Genomic DNA, 17,306 nt, shown 5'->3' with positions numbered 1-17,306 from the left:
GTGTGTATGGTGTATCATGCTCCTGTGCGTGCAGACTTTCAGTGTTGAATCTTCAAGGTTTTCACTTATTGTTCAAAAGTCAGAGAAATGAAACACCGATTTTTACGCCTGTGACATCAAGCAAATATGAGAAATGGCATTTTAGAAGTTGTTAGGAAAGAAAAACCACTTCAGAAAAGTGGAGTCAGTGCATTTTAATGTTTAACACACAGTGCTGTGACAACAGACGAATCTAAACAGACAGTTTATCTGCTTGTTTTGATAAAGGTGAATTTGGGACTCGGGTTCTTCTTGGCAAAATGATTTCTTAAAATGGGGAATTTTTTTTTCTTTTCTTTTCTTCTGCAGGGCTGAGGAGGCACAGGGTTGAGAAACAGTTTCCACCACAGGACTATCAGCTCGGTTTCCACCACATTCACCTATCCTGACGAGGGCTGGGGAAACCACCTCGGCACAGCTCATCTGGTAGGAGTTTACACATCTGTACACAGCCGTGCTCTTTGGCACTCTTCCCTGTTGATCTGACATAAAGACAGAAATATTCCTGTTTTGTGTAGCTGTGTCTGGAGTGTGTGCATGTGGAGTTACATGTTTATGAGTTGATATTAATAATTATAATGACGCATGTGAAGGTTCCTAAACCTTGAAAACACGGGAAGCCCCCTGAGCAGTAAATGTGGTTTAACAAGCCAACCTGATATCAGCCTGTTTGTGCTGCTGTCTGCTCATTTCCAGCTCTAAGTCAGATTTGTCCAACCCACATCGATGTCATTTCTCCACCAGCAGCTTGTTCGAGTTCTCTTTTTGTGGTTATTCTTTGTTCTGTCAGAAAATATTAAAGCTCAGGAGAAATTCACGTATCATGTCAAGAGTGTGGCGCTTGATCGTTTCCTCATTCTGAAAATTAAGGTTTATGCAGGGCAGGGCTGTGGTTGAAGGAAATGTAAGTGTGTGTCAGTCTGTGTCAGTCTGTGTCAGTGTATGTCGGCGTGTCTTTGAGCAAGACTGAAGTGTATTACTCTTGAAGTTTCCTGTGAAATGTTTTGTTTCAGTAAAATTAGCTGTAACTTAACAAGAGAGCGTCTGTGTGTCCGGGTCGAGACCACCCAGCTCAGTCCAGGCACAGACCGTCGAGTTTTGTCAGCAGATCATAGATCTGAGTCGATAATCTCCTGATTATTGATCAGATTTCTTTACAACATATGAAAATATTTAATTTCCTCACAGAATTAGAGCTGATATTGATGGAAAACTGTCAGTTAGTTCAAGCTCAACACCTGAAATCGAGTTGTTGATGCTGGGTTCATAGGGAGTTAGGGTTAGGGTCCATCCTTCCCATTCTGGTCAATGTGATACCAAAGAAAAACTTTGAGGAAATTTCTTCAAATTTGACAAAAACATTTACTTGGACTCAAACATGTTGATTCGAGTTTGGTGATCAGAGGTCAAGGGTCAAGGTCATAAAACGCAGCCATGTCCTCTTGAATGTGATGTTTTAAGACCGCTTTGGGGGAGGGGGTTTTGTTCAGATTTTGCACAAACATTCACTTGGACTCAGAGATGAAGCTTTTGTGTGCAAAGGTGAAAGTTCAAAGTCACAGTGACCTCACAGCAGTTTATCGGGAACACAGAGAAACAACATACACAAACACTTCGGGCCATGATTCAACTCCAGGAAGGGGAGATGGTGAACATATTTTCTCCAGCGTGTGTGTTGCTGGAGGCGCACAACTAATTTGAATTCACACTAAACATTTTAATCGTCCTTTCTGCGCTGCTGAAACTTGCAGCTGTTGCACTTACAATGCATGGCTCAATTGTGAAGTCCTAAAATTAAGAGCTCATTATAGTTTATAGTATAGTGAGTATTTTGACAGCAGTGGTGTTTGGGGGGAATCAGCACATCTGGCCCAACTTCATCCCAATTACCTATTCCTTATTTACAAATCAGGGTTAAAGTTTCCCTGATGCTTGCCCAGCTTTTACACTTAATTGCGTTTATCTGGTGAGAAATGTGGATATCTGATGTGACGGCTGACTTGGGATGAGATCAGTGCCGGCGGGATTGTTTGTTTCCCTCTCGACTGCGGCATTAATACGATTAGTCTTGTGCAGGAGGAGGATGAGGAAATATCTTCTTAGGTACGTGTGGCCAGAAGGCAAAAAAAAAAAAAGAAAACAGTTAGTGGTTAATCTTACTTTCATTGGGGTGGTAAAACACCGAGAAGAAAAACCATACCACTGTTTTTGAAGTCACGTGGCGCTCCATGCAGCAGCACCAGCACCTGTGAGCTATTTTAACTGTGTGTATGTGTGTGTGTGTGTGTGTGTGTGGATGGATGCCCTGCAAATGTGCTCAGAATTAGATGTCTGTCATAATCAGTCTGTAAACATACAGCACATAAAGTCAGACAAAATCACATCAGCACATTAATTTCATTGCAACAGGCTGCAAACAGACTAAACAGTAATGAGCAGCTCAGGGAGGAGGAGGAGGAGGAGGAGGAGGAGGAGGAGGAGGAGGAGGAGGAGGAGGGATGGTTGGATTGTTTTAACTCTCTCTGACAGCGAGTGCCACTGCTGCAGCTCAGATTAATTAACTAAAGTGCAAATCCATCCAGAGTCCTCATGATCAATACTGTGAGTATGTCGTGGCCTCACTGGTGTCAGCGCCTGTGTGGTGCACAGCAACTGGCATTTAGCATTTGGAAAAAAACAAACGATGCTGCAAGTAAAAAAAAAAATTGGATTGGAGACATATGAAGTGTTTATATTTATAGTGTAATAGTGAGTAATGCCAGATGTGCTGCTGCAGTTGCAGGACTCACATGAACCTGACACTAACAGATTACCACCCTCGGCGTTATCACAGTAACCTATAGGGGAGTGTTTTGTTTAATCAAGACCAGTCACAACATGTTGACACAGTTATTTCGTCACAGATGTTCAAGTGTGATCGACGACAGCAGCCCGTATTTCTGTGTGTGTGTGTGTGTGTGTGTGTGTGTGTGTGTTGGAGCATTTGCAGGATCAACTTGTCAAATGTGAGAGGATCGTTGGTGTTTGTTAACGTCAGACAGTTTGGCACTAATGGTCGGACTGAAGGCAACTTACTGAATGTGACCAGTTACTGCACTCGGATGTAAATTGTCTTGTTGTCTTGTTATTGTCTTTATGTATTTTTATGCAGTATAACTGTCATCATCCCATTCACTTAATCCACATTATGAGATGCATATTTTTATTTGATGCAGGTCAGACGTCAGGAGACGAGGTATTATTTACTGTAGCCTACAGGCCACTAATAATATAATAATACATTTTCTTTATTGCCAGCTGTTAGACCAGGTGGAGAGAGATGACTCTACTGCACATGGAGCAAACGTGGAGCTGTAATTAGAGGATTTGGTTCAGTTTGACAGTTTGGGGAAGAGTTAGAGAGGTGGGTTGATGCCACTCTCACATCTGCTACTGGTTAGCTTAGCTTAGCACAAAGACTGGAAAGCCGTATAATTTGTACAGAACCTAGAGAAGATGGTATTTTGCTGTTTGCAGTTACAGCTTCCTGTAACTGATGTGTCTTCAAAGTTCAGTCTTTTGCCTCTTTACCAATATTTTCAATACACCAATGAAATAAACTGGAAGTCGTTAAATAAGCACTGAAGAAAGTTTTATTCACTTTGCAGTCAACAAAACCCGACTTTTTATACTTTTGACACCAAACAAAATCATAATTTTCTCCACCCTCTTTCCATTCTATTCATTCTCGATCTTTCACATCAATTATTGGAGTCGTTTGTCATATTTATTACGTTAACCCCACCATGCCCTCTGCTATTTGCACCTCTGAGGGGTCTCCCTCTGCTACAGGATCGTAGGTCTTTCTGACGGTTCTTCTGTCCGGGGCTTCTCTCCCTGTTACACGCCTCTTTCATGCTCATGCCGCCTTATCACTGCACCGTGGCTCGGACTCGGAGCTTTGTTAAAACTGTTTGCTCAGCTTGATGAGATAGAGGCCCTGTTAGTTCTTCTGCCTACAACTTTTGATGAGAGGCCCTGGTAGTTCTTCTATCCCCAATTTATGACAAGACGGCATATCTGGCAACCTGATCTTGAAAGTGGATCATGGGTTCTTCTACTCCTGCCCTCTGTTCGGGAGCAAGGAGCCCCCGAACAGAGGGCAGGAGTAGAAGAATCCTAGTGCGGCTGAATGTGCCCTGTGAGGGTTTTTGGTGCAGCTGTAAAGTTCACTGAGAGGTAACGAATACATTAACAGTAGAGGTTCATTGCAAGGTAACAGAAATCCAAATAAAGGGGCAAACATTAAAAAATATTAAAACAACATTCAGAGTAAAAAGTTAAACAAAAGATTATATACTAAGTGAATTACACACTTTGATTATAAAAAAAAAGTAGCGTTAATATGATCCACACATTTTTATGTTTTTATGTTTTTTTAAGCCATTACACACATAATATTTTACACTACATAACCTCCACTGCCTCACTGGTGCTTTACAGGAGCTGAGCAAGGCAAGGCTGAGCAATGTTTTATGCTAAGCCAGGCCAGACTAACCTGATGCTCCGATAAGTGTATTCCTGAAAATGTGCCAGTAATTCATTGACGTAATCTTTTATGAATGAATAAATATTTAATAATTAGAGTTGATGTAAGGTAGTTTAATATATCTAATGAGTCTCCACACCAGTCAGTACAGTAGAGTTGAGGTCAGAGTGAGGAGCGGAGCCCCTGCTGGGATTTTTAATTCTTTAAAATGAAAAATGAAAATTGAACTCTATTGAACTCCCTGTGAAGATTTTTCTTCTGACAGCGACACAAATTTAATTAACAGACTTTCTTAAGTGCTGCGTGAGAGTCAGTTGTGCATCTGTGTGTTCCCTGGGTGGAAACAGAAAGTGCAGTGTGACGGCTTCCAGTCATCCTCCATCCCATCTGTATGGACACTGCCAGGCACTCGGCCAAACTTAACTTCAGACCCACAATCACAAACACACTCGCTCACAGACACACACACACACACACACACACACACACACACACACACACACACACACACACACACACACACACACATAAAGCATCCAGCACAAAAGCAACAGATGTTAATTTTCCATCTTAAAAGTCTTTTGCAAAAGAGCCTCTATGTTTTCATTTGTTTTGACAGCTGTGTGAGTCTGAGTGTGTGCGTGTGCGTGTGTGCAACCAGATCACAATTTGTGGTAAATGTCCCACCTCTGCTGTTCCTGGTCTCTGGCACAGCAGCTTTATCTCCACATCCATCTCTCTGCAGTCAGCAAATGAGCTCCTTCTGCCGTGACATATAAAAAAGAAAGAGCAGATTGAAAGTGAATCGTCCGCTCTGATTCTGACCTGATTTGTTTTGTGCTGCAGACTTTGTCCACTCCAAATGTTTTGTTTTTTTAATGTCTAAAATTACAGAGTGCTCGGATGTCCACATGTACATGCAACCAAATAGCAGGAAGTGGGAGGCAGAGGAGGAGGCTACAAACAAGGAATATTGTAACATTGTGAAATAATAATTAATGAAGACAGTGGAGGATTATGAAAGAAGTAGGTTCAATATAAGACTGTGGTGAAAAGATGCAAACTCTGTCACATATCTCCCCAGTACAGTACATGTGTGCGCTTATTGGACATTTGTGATGCATTTAGATGTATCTGAAACTGCAGAGGACACAGGAGGGGGCCTCTGTCCACAGTTCTGTGGCTTCATGCTCATTTCCAAGTTTTAAAATATTCATCAAGGCGATGCACAGAAAGTATTGGAAGAGTTTGATCCCAAGAGGCTTCAAATGCTGTAAAAGAGCTCTCAACAGTCAGGATCATTTGAAAATAAGGCAGTAATAAGATGTGAGAGAGACACACAATCACTACAAATGATGCAATGACGACAAACAGTTGCAACGCTTTGTGCCTCTTTATGTCAGGGGATGCTGTGTAGGATCGGTGGGTGTCCTTTTACCTTATTGCCACCAGGATAAACACCAATCTCCACCTTTTAGAAAATAAAAATGCAAATCACATAAGAAATCTAAGAAAACCTTCAAACCTGCAGCTCCTTCTAAACAAAATGTAAACTCTGGGACTAAATGTGTAACCACAAGGAAACAACACGAGGAGACAACATGAAGCATTAATACCAACACAGTGCAAAAAAAAAAAGAAAGAAAAAAAGAAATTACCATAACTGAAAAACAAACTGCAGCTCTTTTATCTTGAAGCTCGTCAGACAGACACAAACAGCACAGAGCTTGACGCAAACGGCTGCTTCTCAACCTCTGACGAACAGACAGAGGTTCTGTGTGGTTTCTCTGTGCTGTTGTAGGCGGATTTTTTTTTTTTTTTTTTTTTTTTTTAATTTTCTGTTTGATGACGAAGCATCAGTTAGTTATTTTTTAAATGTTGATTTGTTTTGTGTGGCATCATGCCCCAGTTTTTATACTTCAGCATGAGAGCTCATATGCAGAGTCAACATTATACACTGTGGTCAAATATCCCAATATATGTTTTATAAGATGAGGCTTAACCTTCTCTAGTGGTGTTCAGTGTGGAAGGATTATTGATAATACTGTACAATACTATTAACATAATGGAGAAAGTTCATTAGGGCAGTAAGTTTCCTATTTTGTAAGTTATTTTTAATTTTAACTATGGAGTGTGTGATCAATATCACTCACAAATGGGTTTTCATTAAGGTTTTAATAAAAGCGATGTACACAGTATCTTGGTATGTTTTAAAGTGTCATAAGACAAACATATCAGGTGCCAATTTATTAGGTAAATAATTATGTTATAACTCAGTATAATATTCAGTTTTTGTGGAGCTGGTGTGTTACACTGAGGTGTTTTTATTTAATGTAACACAATTCAACTACACCCTCAGAAAATCGATCAGGACATTGACTCAACTTGTCTCCAAAAAAAGCCAGAACTTTAAGACTTTTATGACGACAGGATTTATTGCATTAGCTGTGGGACGGTCGGTGCACCTAATAAATCAGCAGTGAAGCGTACGGTATAGAGTTCGCACTGTAGCTCTTCTGCAGAAACAATTTGATGAATCAGAGTTTGAAAATGAGGCCTGGCAGAAATAAGATGTATCCACAGCACACGTCCCCCGGCCTTGACCTCTGACCTCCAGCACTCGCTCTTAAAGCTGCTTAACGCTGATGCAGGTTTCCACTTCATCACAAGAGACAACAGGAGAAAACATCAACTCATCCATCAAGCTGGTTTCTCCCCCCTTTCACCAGTAAAGTAACACGGGTGGTGAGATTTTGATGGATGTTGCTTACTACAGTCTTGAAACAAGCTGTTGTTTGGCTCAGAAAGCCGCCGGCCGGGAGATTAGTGTGTAGCCTGCTGATATGTGATTTGAGTTAATTTGGTGCAGCAGGCCGAGTTGTGCGGCGTCGACTGATCCAGCAGCCGTATTATAAGCAGGTTTAGTTTACACCACTCATTCGGCTGTAATTACAAGGTGGACAAAGTGTCGACAAAGCTGTGGGGGGAAAAAAAATGTCCGCCAGATAGTTTCATGTTAACAGCCATGTTTACATGAAATCCCTAAATTTAGCTTGTTACAAAGGAGCTAAGCACTGAAAGGATCTGGTATCCATGATTAACAAACATATAATATAATACAAATAACTGAACTTGGATAATTCATAATGATACTTAAAAACCTATAAACTTACACTGGAAAAACTCAAATCTTACCAAGAATATTTGTCTTATTTCCAGTCAAAATGTCATTTCTAGTCAAAACAAATCTCATTATACTTAAAATCAGACTCATCACATGAAAAGTAGCTTGTTTTTAGACACTTTTTACGTCTTTCAAGCATATTTTCACTTCAAATAATCTGATAGTGGAGCTGAAGTTTTTCTTTCTTATTACAAGCACAAAAAACCTTCTTTCACTGGCAGATTTTTCTACGTATTTCAAATGAATATTTGTTTGAAACAAGTGAAAATGATCTAAAAACAAGTTCATTTTTAGGTGATGAGTCTTATTTTAAGTGCAAAGAGATTAGTTTTGACCCGAAATGAGACATTTTGACAAGAAATAAGAAAAATATTCTTGGAAAGTTTTTGCAGTGTAACAATGTAGATAATAGAAAGTTTCCTATTTTTCTGAATTATGTTATTGAATAACTCAGTGGTTTTAATTTTAATGGAGTGATTGATATTACAGTTATAATCAAGACAGTTTGATGAATCAGACTCTGAAAATGAGGACTGGCAGAAATAAGATGTATCCACAGCACACGTCCCCCGGCCTTGACCTCTGACCTCCAGCCGGTGTAAAGCACTCGCTCTTAAAGCTGCTTAACGCTGATGCAGGTTTCCACTTCATCAAAAGAGACACCAGGAGAAAACATCGACTCATCCATCAAAGTGTTTGATAGTAAAAGTGTCAGCGTTTCAATATTGAACTAATGAGTTGTTTCCTGTTCTTCCCATGTTTATCGATGTAAATACAATATTATCACAGTCTCAGTATGACACAGTATGAACTAAGGCTTTTAATAGTCAACACATCATCATTTTTACTTAATCCAGATTTGAGTCTGCATTTATATATTCACATATTGTTCCAAATCTCATTAAAAAATGTTTTTTGATTTAGTAAATAATTTAATTTGAATCATTTAACCTCATTTCTGTCACATTTAAAACTTGGTGTCCAGATAAACTCAGACCCAAAAACTTCCTGATGTATTATTTTATTGATTTCTCTTATTATATCCACACTCTGGTGGCATTGTTGTTGTTAAATCTCTAAACGTTATCAGCTCCGAGCCCTTTTATAAAGCATCCTGTTGCTCTGCTCTGTGGTTAAACCGTCCAGAGAGCTGAATTCACTGAAACGGGCAGAGAAGACAAAGCGGCGAGTCATCTATCAGACTGGTTAATCTGGTCCCGTCCCCTCAAGTAAATTATTCATCATAGTTATGCATCTTTGTCCGCAGAGAAAAAAGATCAGCGGAGTGAGTGAATAGACACACCCGTTTAATCCCTCTTCTCCTTCTTCTTCTGTAAAGACAGACGTGCAGTTGTTTACTTTTGAGGAGAAGCTCAGAAGTTCCCTGTCGAGTGTTGCTGCCGCAGGTGTTTGAGTTTTAAAGATCAGTTGTGATATTTCAGAATTAATCCCCCAGAGTGGAATTGAAATGTCGATACCTTGAGCCGGAAACTGAGCGGTGCTTCACTTTAAAAGGGCAGAAGACTAATTCATCTCTTCGGCTCTTTAACAGGATGATTAAAGGTGTCGCTGACGCTGAGACATTTCTAACCGTCTGGCCCGTTGTCGGTGTAATGGTGTCAGGAGAGAGGCCGGGTTATAAATGGAAGACTGTAATTTATCTTCTCACACTTGTTACATATGGTCTTTAATCACAGTGTCCGACTATGGCACAGAGATCCATCTAAATAAAGTATGTGTGTGTGTGTGTGTGTGTGGTGTGTATTTACATTAGATAGCTGTATTTATAGGGAATTTAACGGTAAATACAGGATAAACATGTCAGTGTTGTGTGTGTGATGTGTATTTACATTGGCTAGCTCTATATATAAGTAGTTGTTGTCATTATTAGTCATTATTATTTGTTAGAAGCTGATATTATCCCAGATATTATTCATGTTTTGTGAAAAAATAACAGTTTCAATTGTCAGTAATTGTCATAAATAACTTCCAGAGTGTAGTTATGCTCTTAATAAAATTTTAACACCCCTCTGACCCACGAAAAAAGGAAAAAAATAAAACACACACACACCCATATTAACAAATTAGTATTAATTCATATGAACCAACATATTGTGCTGCAGTCGCCACAACCAGACATGAAATATTTAAAAAGCTGCAGGAGAAAATTAACGTGTGTGTGTGGTCAGCAGCTAAATGTCTGTAATGTCTTTAAACTAGTGTTTATAATAAAATAAACGGCGTGCACGATGAGGGATTACTCTGTGGCCACATGGGAAAAATGCATATGTTGTTTCACCCACAGTCACAGCCGCAGTCAGTGTAAACTTTCCACAGAATCATCTGCTAAGAGCCTGAAGTGGAAATGCCTGCAAACGGCTTTCATCTCTCCCAGTGATGCACAGAGCTCCAGGGAGGACGCTCTATTGTCTGTTGTTCAGCCAAAACTGTGAGGCACTTCTCTTTTTTTTTTCTCCACCTCAAAGTAAAATACTTTGCTTTAATCTGCTGCAACTGGGCAGACAGGGTCCACCATGACTAAACATGGTGCGGTCAAATCAAAGTGACCGTAATTATTAGTCTTTTTAAGTAAATCTGACATTGGGAATTATGTTCGCTTAAGGTTTGGTGTCAGGAATTTTAATCGACGTTGGCCCCAGTTTACAGTAGTTTTACCGTAACAGTTTTTAAACCCAGTCTAAACACACACTGCAGCCATCTCGGTGTGGAACAAAGTAACATGTACATGAAGAATAATCAATATCAGGCTTGTAGCTTTTGACTCGGTTTTGTTTCTGTGCAGAGATGAAACAGTTTCCTGCTTCAGAATAAGCAATGATAACAGAATATTAGATTTATCATGATGCTGCATCTGCACAATAAGTTCAGACGTCCAGGTTTTTGGACAATGAAAGAGAAACTGATCACAAACTGAGGAAAATTCAGATCTTAAATGTGTCGACCCTCCCCACTGTGTCGCATAGTCGATATGTGAGGACACCGTGGTGCAGATTGTGTGTGTTGCTGTCACATATGTCGTCCATTTCCTCTGCAGAGATCATGAACAGCGTCAGTACCGATGACTCAGACAGACTCAAATCACTCACACTTTGTCTCTGTGCTGTTTGAGATCACCATTGCATCTACTTTGACTTTTATACATTTATTTCTATAAATCTTTATCAATATCCTGAATTTACTGTGCTTAGGAGCAGGTGAGGTGTGTGTGTGAGCCGCCCCAGATGATCAGTGAGGCTGAGTGGCAGCTCCCTGATCTCCAAGGTTTTGAAATATTTAAACATTTGATTTTTGCATATTATTTTTATTTAAGTCTATTTCACAGGAAAAGAAAATCACCCAGCGCTCCCATAGGAGCCTCATTTTCATCCGTTGTCCTTGACCAGTTGTTAAAAAGGCACCTTAAAAACAGAGAACAGGAATATATTTGCATGTGAAACATAATAAGTATGCACAGGACAGAACAGTAAACATCCGCCCATGAATAATGCCTCAGTATAACGACACATGGTGGGAAAAAAAAACCAAGACAGGAATCAGAGATGATGGTGGATTGTAAAAGAAAAAAAAGAAAAAGAAAAAAGCTGGAGCCTTCTTGTTGTTATATACTTATATTTTTAAGGTTTTGAGCCTGAACATAATTTCTTATATTACTTTGCCTTTGTCTGAGACCAAAATGATGACGGAAAAAGAAATAAAATTCTGGTTTAATAAGAGCGGGAAGATCATCTCTGGTCTGTGACTTAGTGTGTATTTTTAGTCAAAATCATAGCCTGACATTTCCTTTGTTTTTGCTGATGCTGCCTTGTAGTGTGTGTGTGTGTGTGTGTGTGCGTCATGTCAACAGTCTGATCCAGAAAAAGGGCCAGTGAGTCTGGAGGGAAGGCAGGAAGCTGCACGGACGTTTGACATTGTACACAGATGTTTATTAAAGACAAGCTGCCGTGGCAACGAAACAACATATTGTTTTGTCTGCACTCGTATTTATGTTTATAAAAGCAGTAATTGTGTAAGTGCATTAAAGTGGAGGGTTTTTTTTTATATAATCAGGAGAAGTTAAGTCGCCTGAAGCTCAGGATGTTATAAGACATCTGATTGATTTTGTTTGTATGGTTGGATTCAGATTTCTGATTATGTGTTAATTCAGTTGTACGTGGCTGTAGTTTGCTGATATTTGCAATCTGATTCTGTTGTGATTCATAAACTGATCTGAAGTCAGCTGTCACGCTAACAGGAAAGAGACAGAGAGAGGTTCATGTAGGTTTATGACTGAGCTTGTTTCTTCATCAAGTCTGAATTGACTCAGAAATAAGCAGAAAAAATGATGATTAAAATCATTTTAATTTCCGTAACAGATAGTTTACACTGTTAGATTGCTTTGGGCTCTACTTAACTATGAGTAAAAATACAGATTAGTTTTAGTGGATGTTTTTTACTAAACAAACAAAGTGGGCAGTGTGTTTTGTTCCTGCATGTGTTTCTTGTAGGTTGCCTGTTTTAAGTCTGAGAGGCAAAACTGGGGGCAAAAACTTGCTTCTGCTCCTTTAAGCTCATTACCAACATGTTTAGCCACTCAGATTTTCTCTCATGCTGACGTTACTAATGAGGGAAAAATAGAGGCTTATATAAGATAAAGGACAGAATTAGATGTTGTGATATTATACTGTAAGTATATGATCTGACTCAGACTGTACACGCAGGGGAATCTAGATAAATAGTTGTTCCTTTTGTCAGGTTTAATTATAGGGAATTGAAATGTGTTTCCTTCTCTGCATGTCTGCAAAAAGGGCAGTAAAAGCTAAACGGTCTGTGTGTCGTTCCAGCCTGTGTTATTTTATTTACTCACAGAAGGGCAATAACTCAACCCAACAATGCCCCTAATACCAGAGACCCACTTCATCTGAAGCACCACCTCATCTCATTTCCCCTCCTTCTGTGTGTTTTTTCCTCTTTCCCTCCATCTTGACATGTTTTTTTCTTTCGTTTTTCTTCTTCCAGTTGAGATGTTGCTGAGTCAGAGTGGGGTCATGACATCATCATCATGAGATGGGGAGGCTGGTGGACGGTGACCGCAGGCGGCGACAGAAGAGGTGGTGCTGTGTGTTGTGTTTTGCAGCTGCTAGTTCTTGGCAAAGGAGGCAAAAAAAAATGCTGTGGAGTCGCCTTAAGGGAATAATTTGCACAAATGTTGAAAGGGAGAACAAATTCGAGAGGCAGTAAGTCCGATTTTTATTGTCCCATTCCACAAAATGTCCATAAAACACCTGCAGGAGGTTGGTAATCGACCATGTGCTGAGGTCTTTTGGCCCAAACCGTCTTTTCCGGCTTGTGGGTTGTTTTGGAGCAAAGTCTCCACACCCAGTGAAGTAATGCTGATGCTGTGCAAATCCCCCACTGCTGGTGACCACAGCTAGTAACACACAAGTACAAGAACCATCAAGTCGTCGTCGGTGATTATACAGAGACGAGCTGAGAAAACCAGGCTCATGCAGGATCTCCTCCATCTGTGTAGATCGTAACAAGTGATTTACTGACACATGTAAACAGTGAAAGAGGCACAAATATGTTGATAAGATTATTTTTACATGTAAATAAACTATATTATATTTTAAATTCCTGACATTTTCTGCTGTATTTATTTTTTGATATTTCCAAGCATTACATTTACATACTGTACATACATTTTTGTTTTATCTGACAGTCGCCCTGCAGCTTAACAAAACAAAAGTGGTACAGTATTCTGGGAAGTCCCGCCTTTCCTCTGTGTCTCGTATAGATGTAGATAATTAAAGCCCAGTCAGTCAGTCAGTCAACATTTTGAATCTAGCCTGAATAGATTAGTCCTTCCTCTGTGCTGAAGCTAACCTGAATCTTTTATCTAAACTATTTAAACATTAACTCACAAACTGAATCCAGTTCTCATTTGTTTATCATGATGTGACGTCATGAAACACACTCAGCCCATACAGTACGTTACACTGCGTTTGTGTCCTGACACAGACACGCACACACTGAACATGAAAACAATGATCAGTTTGTTAATCAATTATCTTTTTTTTTTTATAATAATAATTCAACCTATTAAATATCAGAAAAGACGAAGAACAAATTACTACTTAATACTTTATTGATAAATTTGATTATTAGATCTCTTACTAGATTTCTATCAATCAACTAATTGACTTTTTTCAACCCTATCATTATTGAATTTGGCTGTTAATACACTTTTATTAACTTATTATCAACATGTTTAAGACGTTGCCCAACAAGTTAAATAAAGTTTTGTTAAAGTTGACTTTATTTTTCTTGCTACACGTGGAGCTATTTAAGGGTGACTCGGCACTTCCTCTAAACTGTAACTAGAACATGGCTGCTGGTGTGTTTTGGCAGTGGAGGGAGCAACAAACTCGTTTCAGTGACTCTATAGCAAGTAGAGCGGAAAGAATCAAGTCCAGCTGTGACACATCTGTGTGGAAAAAAAAAGGATGAAGTGTGTGTTTGAAAACATCAAATCGTTAGTTATGTCCATCATCATCAAGTTGAAGAAAATTAAATTCGTGTAAAAAGTCATTAGTCATTAAAAACATATAGCATGTTATTCGGTAGATGCTGGGTGTGACTGCTGACTCACTGCAGTGTTTTTATAACTATCACCCGGTCATAATTCATGGGATGAGTGAGTTTCACGACCCTCAGGCTGTTGTCACACATTAAAATGGCATCGTTAAATTACAAAACCTAGTCGTCAGAGCAAACACGCATCATTCCTGAAAAATTGTTCTTTGCCCAAGCACATTTTTCCCGTCAGAGTTTTTTCCTCTTTGTCCTGCAAATTTCCTGTCAAACACATAAAAACAAAGAAAGAAAAAAAAACTCAGAGCCTGAAGAAAGAGTTGTTTTGTGTGTAAATGAGTGAAATTTGTTTCCCAGCTCATAGTTAATGTCTTTAACAGGGTGAGAGATCGAGCACACAAGCACACAACACTGTAGTTTGGCTGCTGACAACATGTCCACACCAACACAGGTCTGTAAACAGCTGGGGTCACATTCAAGCACTGAAAGCAGAAAGTGCAGCTCTGAAATGTGGTGGGAAAGCACTGATGTATATCTTCTTCAAACCTCGGACTGGGCTGGAGATTAAGTTCAGTCTTTTGCCTCTTTACCAATATTTTCAAAACACCAATAAAATAAACTGGAGTATTTAAAAATCAAGCACTGAAGAGAGTTGGAGTTCAATGCAATAGAGTTTTATTTACTTTGCAGTCAACAAAACCCGAGCTGTACAAAAGAAAAACAGGGGCCCCGTCACACAACACAGTACGACTGATTTCATTCTTCTTTACTATACTTTTTAATTGGACTTGTTTTATTTATTACGTTAAAGGGGACATATTATGGAAATCTCACTTTTTGGGTATATATTTGGGTGTTTGTCTTGCCTTCTGATCCCCAAAATGTGAGAATTGACAAAAACAAATCTGTAATTTGCAGGCTCCCCAGGCACTGAAAACCAGCCGCTCTGAACAGGACTGTTTTGAGTGGATGAAAAGCGAGCTGTGGAATATTTTGACCGAAGCTGCGCATGTCACTGACATGTCTTTAAGACACCTGGGAACTATTTTGATTTGTGGAAAAGGGGCATAACATGTCTCCTTTAACCTCACCATCCGCTCTACTGTTTGCCCCTCTGAGGCGTCTCTTAATGAAGCAAATAAGTTTATATCTTTTGGGCCTTAAACTTACTTGGCATCACTCTATTGTAATTGGACTCGAATAAAACACTGGAAAGGGATGGATCTGAAGCAGGGTTGTCTTTTATTCGTTCTCAGACAAAGTAGATACAAGTTAACGCCCCGAGTCACTCCACAAGATACAAAGTATCCGAAAAAGACACAGTGTCGGCAGATGGGTAGACGTGACCAAATTTTCACATCATCTGAGTGTGGCTTATATACTGGTGTGTGTGAGATTTGGGTACTTTCCCATGGCTCGACCTTCAGCTAAATCCGTGATTTTTGCTAACATCCCATCCAAATGAAGCCCTTCTCCCAATGCATTCGGAGAGGCTTCCCATAGACATACATGGGATTTTGGAATCCCGTTTCTTAGCTTAGCATGTTTAGCATTGGCACGTTTGCACTAGCATAACAACTTTCAGCAAAGCACCAGATGGTAGGGTCATACATAGTTCACTCTTGTCTCGTGACTTTGCACTTTTGACTTGCACTCCAAAAGGGCATGGTATGATTTTTGTAAGCCAATCGGTGATGGTAAAGCCATGGTGGGGTGATTTTAAGCCCATCAGTGATGATAAAGCTATGGTGGAGTGAAACAGCATAAAACACAAGAAATAAGTATATTCTAACTATTTAAATCAACACATAGTAACATAAATTGTGATTATAAATGACATAATAACACAGTTCACATTCAGTCTTTAAAGGTGGCATAACTTTCTTTTCATTGGCCTTGTTGTTGTCAGGCTTATCTGTCATTTCTCATAAAAAAATGCCACCACACTCTCTCTATATGATCCTAGGATCATAAGTCTTTCTGACGGTTCTTCTGTTGGGGGCTCCTCTCCTTATTACACGGCTCTTTCATACTCATGCCGCCTTATCACTGCACCGTGGCTCGGAGCTTTGTTAAAACTGTTTGCTCAGCTTGATGAGATAGAGGCCCTGGTAGTTCTTCTGCCTCCAACTTTTGACGAGAGGCCCTGGTAGTTCTTCTATCCCCAATTTATGACAAGATGGCATATGTGGTGACATTTTTGTATTAAAAATGATGTGAAGATTTGAGACTTGGTCTGTGATAGAATGTTATGCCTCCTTTAAAAATATTTTAACAATCATAGTATGATCATTTATTTAGTTTAATGTTCATTGCTAATGTTGTATTGCTCATTTTACTTGTTTAAAACCATGATGTCTTGAGACTGTGACCCTCTTAGTTTGACCTTACAGAGGAGTGGGGACCAGAGCCTGCAAGTATGTTGTCAGCAGTCAGCGCCACTTGCAAGTGGATTCTGGGTTTCCCTATGGAATAATAGAAGTTCCTTCCATTTATCTGGGGATCCATCAAAGTTGATGGGCCTCATATCTGATCTTATTGAAGTGTTGATTATTTTACCATGGCTCAGTGCCAATAAGTGGTCAAGTAAATAAGGTAAACATAGAAGAGTCGGTCAAACATGGGAGCCCATGGTCAAGTATTCCCCAGTGTATGAGCATGGAACAGGTTAACGTGTGGAAAGTCATAAAATATTTTTTGACAGGTCTATGGGCAAGGGGGTGTCAATATGGAAACTGAAAGAGATGAGACCGGTCATGACATCTTGGAGACTGGTCATGGCATCTTGGAAACTGTTTATGTTATCTTAAAGGTTAATCGTTGTTAGAAAATATCCGGCCTTGTTTGGCTATATAAGCTCCAGTTTTGAAGGTACGGACCTCAGTTGCTTTTTGTTTGTCACAGTGCATCACTTTGCATGGAGTTCCTGACTATCTATCTTTTGTATTGTAAGTGACTCAGGTT

At 39.6% G+C, this 17,306-nt stretch overlaps 1 long non-coding RNA gene across 2 annotated transcripts in view; it reads left to right on the top strand.

The window, feature by feature from the left end:
* LOC310998204 overlaps positions 1 to 13,382 on the top strand; it is a 54,583-nt gene extending 41,201 nt beyond the window's left edge. For both annotated transcript variants that reach the window (XR_014595983.1, XR_014595984.1), the window contains 2 exons: positions 349 to 465; positions 12,768 to 13,382. This is a non-coding gene — a long non-coding RNA (uncharacterized lncRNA). The remainder of the gene's footprint in view (positions 1 to 348; positions 466 to 12,767) is intronic.
* Positions 13,383 to 17,306: the final 3,924 nt, after the last annotated feature.

This window comes from Trachurus trachurus, assembly GCF_905171665.1.
Source record: "Trachurus trachurus genome assembly, chromosome: 15".
NCBI classification, from domain to species: domain Eukaryota; kingdom Metazoa; phylum Chordata; class Actinopteri; order Carangiformes; family Carangidae; genus Trachurus; species Trachurus trachurus.
This window is presented reverse-complemented; position numbering and strand designations above follow the sequence as displayed.